Here is a 7,591-nt window from a genome sequence, read left to right on the forward strand (position 1 = left end):
TCTCGCGACGTCAGAGGCCAACCGCGGGACGGCGGGGCGCTGTGGGAGCTGTAGTTCGCGCTTCCGTTCCGAGGCGAGGCCCCGCCCACCACTTCTCCACCTCTTCCACTAAGCCCCGCCCAGCCCCGCCCCTACCGCACCTCCCTCCTGGCCCCGCCCCGGGAGGAAAAAGGTGAAAGGAACCTGCCGTGGGGCTAACGAATGGAGAAGTGGCCTTAGTCTCTTCCCAGACCGTCGTTAAAGGCCGCGCTGGCTTTCTCAGGGCGCCCGCGAGGTGCCAAGCCCAGACCTGTGTCGCCGCCTGACCTTCAACAAAACCCCGCAAACCCCGAGAAGGGAGAAGGAGTCGGGTCCCTTGGAGGGAAAACCGACGTCCCAGGGGGGAGGGGCGCGCCCACCACTCGCCCAGTGCCCAGCTGCCAGACTGGTTGCGCCCTGGACACAGTGCTTTTCTTTCTCCCCACGATGGTCGAGTGGAGGTGCCGGCGTTGTGAGACAGGTTGATTTTCACTTTTAAGTGTAAGATACTTTCTGGATGGTGCAAAAATCCTAATGACTTTTTTCAAAGTCCTCACACTCTTGTGACCACCAAAACAAGAGACATGACCAGTTCGCTGGAAGCCCCTCCGCCCCTTTCCTATCACCCCCACCTACCCACCCACGAGGCCGACCATCGTCCTGACTCTTATCACAGTCATTTCGTTTTGGCAGCGGCTCAGCTTCATACAAGTGGAATCATACGAAAGCCCTCCTTAGAGCCTGGCTTCTTTCATTCAGCATGGTGTTCCATTGGTTTGGGTGGGGAAGGTTTCTGGTTTGGTCAAGGAGGGAGCAGTGTGCAGGGTTAGGAGACTGGATTTGCTATTTCCGGAGGGGGGCACTGCGGAGTTGGGACCTCAAGTTCCAGCCCGGCAGCTGGTCTTGGGATTGGGTCTTGTTGGCAAGGGGGTAGGAGAGCCCTAGGATGAAGACCTGGTGTGTTCCAGCAACGTTCACATTCCTTATCTCACTTAAGGACTGCATTCGGGGGTCAGTTCCAGCTTGGTTTTGGCTGCAGAGAGCCTGTAAGGGAAGAACCAGCATCTGTAACAAACCTGGGGGGCTGGTCTTAGGGATATAAGACTCCAGTCTCTTCACCAGCCACTTACCTGCCTTCCCCCCTTACCTGCCTCCCTCCCTGCCCTCCTCCCCCCAACCCCCAGGTTCCTTCCCTTGCCAAGGGGCAAAACATTTTATAATTGGGTTGTTGTTAACTGGTATTGAGTCAGCACTTTAACTGATGACTAAAAACAAACCGCTCTCTGGTGTTTAAACTTAATTCTCAGAAGAACCCTGTGATAGAGTTATCACCGTTTTATAATGTTGAGAAAACAGACACAGGAGGGACTAAGTCTTTTAAATCAGGAGGTCAAATTAGGAAGGAAGAGACAGGACTTGAGCCCAGGACTTTCTGACTCTACCCTCTCCTTTTTCTATCGTTCTAGAATTCTGAGTTGTGTGAGTTTAGAGCAGGGTTCGTGAACAGTGGCACTGTTGGCATTTTGGGTCAGGTCATGCTTTGCTGCGGTGGGGGTGAGAGGTGCCCTGTACACTGTGGGATGTCGAGCAGCTTCTCTGATTTCTACCCACTAGATGCCAGCAGCATATGCCACCACCCCCTTGCCCGTCGTGAAAACCAAATTTATCTCCAGACACTGCCGAGTGTCTCCTGGGGTGGGGGGGATCACCCTCAGATGAGAAACGCTGACTTTAGAGGGATCTATGAACATGGCCTAGAGTTCTGTTCACTTGTCCTGCAACCATGAATTTATTTTCGCTTGGACCATTTCTTGAGAAGTTTCCTCTCTCTATATTGACAGTGAAGCTTGGTGTGTTAGTTTCCTAGGGCGGCTGTCACAAAGTGCCACACACTGGGTGGCTTAAAACAACAGAAATGTATTCTCTCACAGCTCTGGAGGCCAGAAGTCTGAAGTCAAGGTGTCAGCAGGGTTGGTTCCTTCTGAGGGCTCTGGGGGGAGAATCTGTTCCATCTTCTCTCCCAGCTTCCGGCGCCGCTGGCAGTTCTTTGTGTTCCTCAGCTTGCAGGCCCATCACTCCAGCCCCTGCTTGGTCTTCATATGCCTTCCCTCTGTGTGTTCTCTCTTCTTCTCATAAGGACACCAGTCATATTAGATGAGGGGCCACCCTACTCCCGAGTGACATCATTTGAACTAATTACACAGGCAAAGACCCTGTTTCTAAACAAGGTCGCATTGTGAGGTACTAGGGGTTAAGATTTCAATGTGTCTTTTTTGGGGGGGACACAATTCAACCCATCACAGTCGGTAAAGTTATACCACTTTACATTTGTATCCTACTTAGTATTTTATAAAGTGTTTACATAGAGCTCCAGAATCATTTAGCTCGTAAGTAGTCAAGGCTGGGTGAGATTGCAGGCCCTCTCACTTTGGACCCCAATCTCTGGGGCTCCCCGACTCAGCACAGAAGACTGGGTACCCATACCCTGGATTTCTAGTCAGGTCTGGCATATGGCCATGAGCAACACAGAACATGAATTAGCACTTGGATCTGGAGTTTTGCTGTGTGTGTGTGTGTGTGTGTATGTGTGTGTGTGTGTGTGTGTGTGTTTCTGGCAGGAGACAAGGCCTTTTTATCCTCATTGAAATTTTCTTTGCATAAATAGCAAGCTAACTTGACACTTTTTTTGTGGAGGCTTTTTTTCTTTTGCACTTAAGCAGAAAGACAACATATTTTCTCTGTGTGGAGACCAAGGTCTTTTAAACAGCTGCTTTATGCAAAAACGCCACTAATTTATCGTCATGGCTGATATACTTACTTACTTTGCAGGGTTGACACACCAAATGTAACTGAATATTGTTCTACTAACAAAACTACTGTATTATGTGTGAGGCACTAGCAGTTAACCTTTAAAACTTTGGTTGTGAACCATTTTTTTTAACAACTTTATTGGAATACAATTGCTTTACAATGGTGTGTTACTTTCTGCTGTATAACAAAGTGAATCAGCTATATGTATACATATATCCCCATATCCCCTCCCTCTTGCGTCTCCCTCCCACCCTCCCTATCCCACCCCTCTAGGTGGTCACAAAGCACCGAGCTAGTCTCCCTGTGCTATGCGGCTGCTGCCCTCTAGCTATCTATTTTACGTTTGGTGGTGTATATATGTCCATGCCACTCTCTCACTTCGTCCCAGCTTACCCTTCCCCCTCACCATGTCCTCAGATCTGTTCTCTACGTCTGCGTCTTTATTCCTGTCCTGCCCCTAGGTTCTTTAGAACCTTTTATTTTTTTTTAGATGCCATAGTATATGTTAGCATATGGTATCTGTTTTTCTCTTTCTGACTTCCTTCACTCTGTATGACAGTCTCTAGGTCCATCCACCTCACTACAAATAACTCAGTTTCGTTTCTTTTTATGGCTGAGTAATATTCTATTGTATATATGTGCCACATCTTCTTTATCTATTCATCTGTCAAAACCCCTCATTTCTGTTTAAGTGTCATAGTTATGACAACTATGGGAGAGGGATGTCCTTAAATCATGAGTATGCTCTTGTAGGCTGATAGTTTAGAAAATTCTGCCCTAAGAGAAGGCAGGGAAGCAGAGGGTAAAGTAGTGCTTGCTTTAAAATAGTACATTGTTACGCACTCTGCTGAATCAGAGTAACGAGTCTCTTCTCCTTGGGGATAAATCTCAGACAGGAATTTCTGCAGGTACCGGATACCCATTTTATATAGAACAATCCATCAGTGCACCAATAGTCCTCGGCAGGGAAGATGCTGCCTTGCTGGTGTGAGGAGGGGCAGGGCAGGGATTCAGGATCCACTCTTGGTGAGGAGCAAAGGTAGGGCTTTGTTATGGAGAGAAAAGTCTAGTTCCGGCGAATTTAATTTAGAAATGCCTTCACCCCAGTGCCAGTCCTCTTGGCTTGGATTCCCTTGTGACATCAAGTTTTCCTAGAATCCCGGGCATGCACCCTGTGTAGAGCCATGTGGGACTTTGAGTTGGGAGGGTCTCTTTGAGGCTGTGTTAACAGAAGAACAGACAACAGCTTTCATGGGGAAGAACGGTGTCACGGTGGCATCCTAATGCATCTTGAATTGCTTTGCTTTGCTTTTGGTTTGAAGTGTTGGTTTATGTTTCTCATGTTCATTGTGGCAATTTTCCAAATTAGTGTCACCATGATTGGCTGACAAAGAATCCATTTCCTGGAGACAGAATGCCCAGGGAGGAAGGAAATGTTTCTTACAGACTCTGACTTGCAAGTTTGGTTTTGGTTTGCTTTGCTGATCCCGTCATTATCCAATTGTTTTGTCATCATCAATTTCATGTATTGTGTGTGATGATACAAACTGTTCCGTTGACTCCTGGTGACATATGTGTGGCGCTGGCTTAGGATAAGGAGGAAAAGTATTGGTGTTGGAGTCATACATACCACCTACTAGGAGTGAGACGTGGTGTAAGATAGTTTTAACTTTTGTGAACCTCGTTTTCTCATCTGTACAGTGGAGATAATCTCTGTTTCAACAGTCCATGAGTTATATAAATTATATATATAGTTATATATTACATATAAAATGTATAACATAATATTTAAATATACATACATCAGTGTGTAAAAGCTTGCCCATAGGAGGCACTTATAAAGTATTAGCATCCTCCCCTCCCTCTTTTTTTGTTAAGGATCTTAATTAAGTAAACTTATTGATGTCTATGTGTCCTGTATCTATTTCTCACTCTATTTCATTCTGTATCTCTCTGTCTGTGTACCTTTCTATGTATTATTTATCTATCTAGCAGTCATCTATATGTTTTTTCCAAGTCAGAAGGATTTGACGGTTATGAAAGAAGAAAGGAAAGAGTTAGTTATTAGGCAGGCGGCACTTACTTTTACTTTTTGTCTTTAAATATTATAGGCCAACCAGAGCACCATTTGAAAAAATACACCCTTGCTTTGTCACTGTGTTTAAACTGTACTAAAGCTGGTCTAAGACCAGGTACACACATTAAAAATCCCAGATCACCTTTATCTGACTATTTCACAAAAGAAGTTACAAATTTCATGGTAACTACAAAGTAAATCAAATATTAATTTACAGCCCAGAAACTATAAGCAATTCAGTAACTAGGGCCCAAAAGTACTGTATCCACAATAGAATGAAAAAAATTTTAATTATAAACTTTTATCCTTTTTGAGCATTTATGAAAAAATTTTTTTTTTAATTTCTGAAAATTTGTATCTTGGGGGAATAAATAATATTTAATATCAGAACAGTGTTGATATGCGCATGACAACGCAAAAACTTTTTCATATAGCCTTCATTTTCAGTTCTTTAATAATCTGAATGCTTGTATGACTGAATGCTGAATGACTTTACTTTCTAAAGGAAAAGCTTTAAAAAAATAGCAGAAAATGGACATTTTCAGCATATGCTTCTTACAGGGCTTCTCTGAGCCACTTTCTCAAAGGTTTCGTAGCTTCATGGTGATAATTACTGTGTTTTTACTACACCGGTTGCTTCTCACAGTATCCCTACCGACCAGCAAGCACTTGGGACCAAACAAAATTTCAAAGGCTCATCAAGCTCAGCAACCCTCCAACGATTAACATTCTGATAGCGCTGTAGCGTGAGCAACAGGAGGAGGCTTTTCTCGCGAATTTGATGAATGTCTAAATGACTTCTGCTTAAATCACAGACTTATTCTTAATTTACAGAATTAAAGTTCTTATCTGAAATCCTTGTTCACACATTCAGTCCCACCATTTTTTTCTGTCTCTACATATTTCATATATGCTTTTCTAGAAACACAGTCAAAACCAGAGAATTTTTCCAGTAGTGGGCTATTCCATTAGCAATAGGAAATACAATAAGGGTAACACATTTTACACAGCAAAAGGATTGTTAGTTGCCTTAGATGAACAATTATGAAAGCACTTTATCATCGCATTATGAGAGGTTCCAAATCTCAACAGCCAGATAAGGAGAGAAGGTGGGAGGTATCATCTTGGTGAAAGGCGGGGCCAGATCATTATTATTATTATTACTATTACTATTCTTCAGTAGTTAAACGGAAAAGGAAGTTGTCTTTCTCAGTGCTCACCTTTCTCTTGGTGTGATTTATCTGTCGACTCCTGCTTAAGTCAACTACACGTGAATAGATTAATATGCTCCATCTTCAAAATCAGAAACTGCTTGGAGATCCTTTAGAATTTGTCTATAGCCAAGCACAGGACAAGCTGTTGAAGATCCCGCATGACTTTCTCCCTTAGCTTTCCCTCCACTCAGTTGGTTTGGTAGTGACCGGGTACTTGGGAGGACAGGAGTTAACTTTTGGATAACTGAGATCTCTGATTCATCTGGTAGACTCCCCTCATGGACCTGACAAGCCATAGAAGGGAGGGGAGGAAATACTTGAGAAAATGATGATATCTTGTATAGGAAAAATTTCTAAGGTTCCAATAGTAATTTGGAACAGTGAATGAAGTTCTTAGAACTAAGACGTAGTAGAAGGTCTGTTTAGTTGGTCTGGATATAGATAGTGATGCTAATTGAGGCTTCAGACCAGGGCTTTCTGGTCTGAAGTGGACATGGTGTCTGAGAGTTGGGGGTGGCATGGGATATAGCGGGGACAGCATGAGCCCTGGAGCCACGTGGCCCAGCTTCCTGTTCTGGGGGCCACTTACCTTGGGCAAGCTGTTTGATTTTTCTGAGCCTCAGCTTTATTTGTAAGTTGGAGAAGATAATGGTACTGCCTCACACGGCTGTTGTAAGGATTCAACGAGTTAATAAGTATAAAGGATTTTATATAGTGTGGGCACATAATAAGTAATCAATACGTGTAAACTATTATTATTAATTGCATTTTTGTACCCTGTTCACACACACCAGGACAACAGTAGACCCTTTTCTTCAGAATCACCTGGAGAGCTTGTGTACAGGTAGAATTGCACTAAACCCAGCATCAAACATGGCGTTGGTAACAATTTTTTAGTTGCCAATCTTAAGATCAATGTATTCATTTTGGATAAAATGCAATCTGATCGACTTCGAGAGTTCCATGGTAGATGGTTATTCCATTTATCGGACTGCTTAAAATGTCCTTTTGAAAATCTGGGATGAGTCACCAAAATTTCTAAAAATGTTCTTTAAGAATCAAAGTCTTATTTGATACCAGGTGATACTTACCATGAAACGCAGCTGGATTTATTTTGTTATGATGTTCAGATTTGCACGTGTTGCTGGAGTGTCAGGGCAGGTGCCTCTACCTGAAATGAAGTCCACTTGGAGAGAACTGGCAGCCTCGAAGGTAACTTTTATAGAAATTAGAAAATGTTCACATGTGCTTATTAAAACAAATCGTCTGAAATACTTAATTTATCATATGTCAAATGAGGAGAAAATGTAATTTTTAATTAGCTAAGGTGATTAAGACGCTAATAAAAAGAAGGTGTGACTGTACATTCAATGAAACTAAAATCCTCAATCTTGCGCTCAGCAACGGGAAAGCAGTTTCTGGCTCTTACTTTTTTTTTTTTTTTTTTTGCGGTACGCGGGCCCCTCCCTGT

This window comes from Lipotes vexillifer, unplaced genomic scaffold (genome assembly GCF_000442215.2).
Source record: "Lipotes vexillifer unplaced genomic scaffold, Lipotes_vexillifer_v1.1 scaffold443, whole genome shotgun sequence".
NCBI classification, from domain to species: Eukaryota; Metazoa; Chordata; class Mammalia; order Artiodactyla; family Lipotidae; genus Lipotes; species Lipotes vexillifer.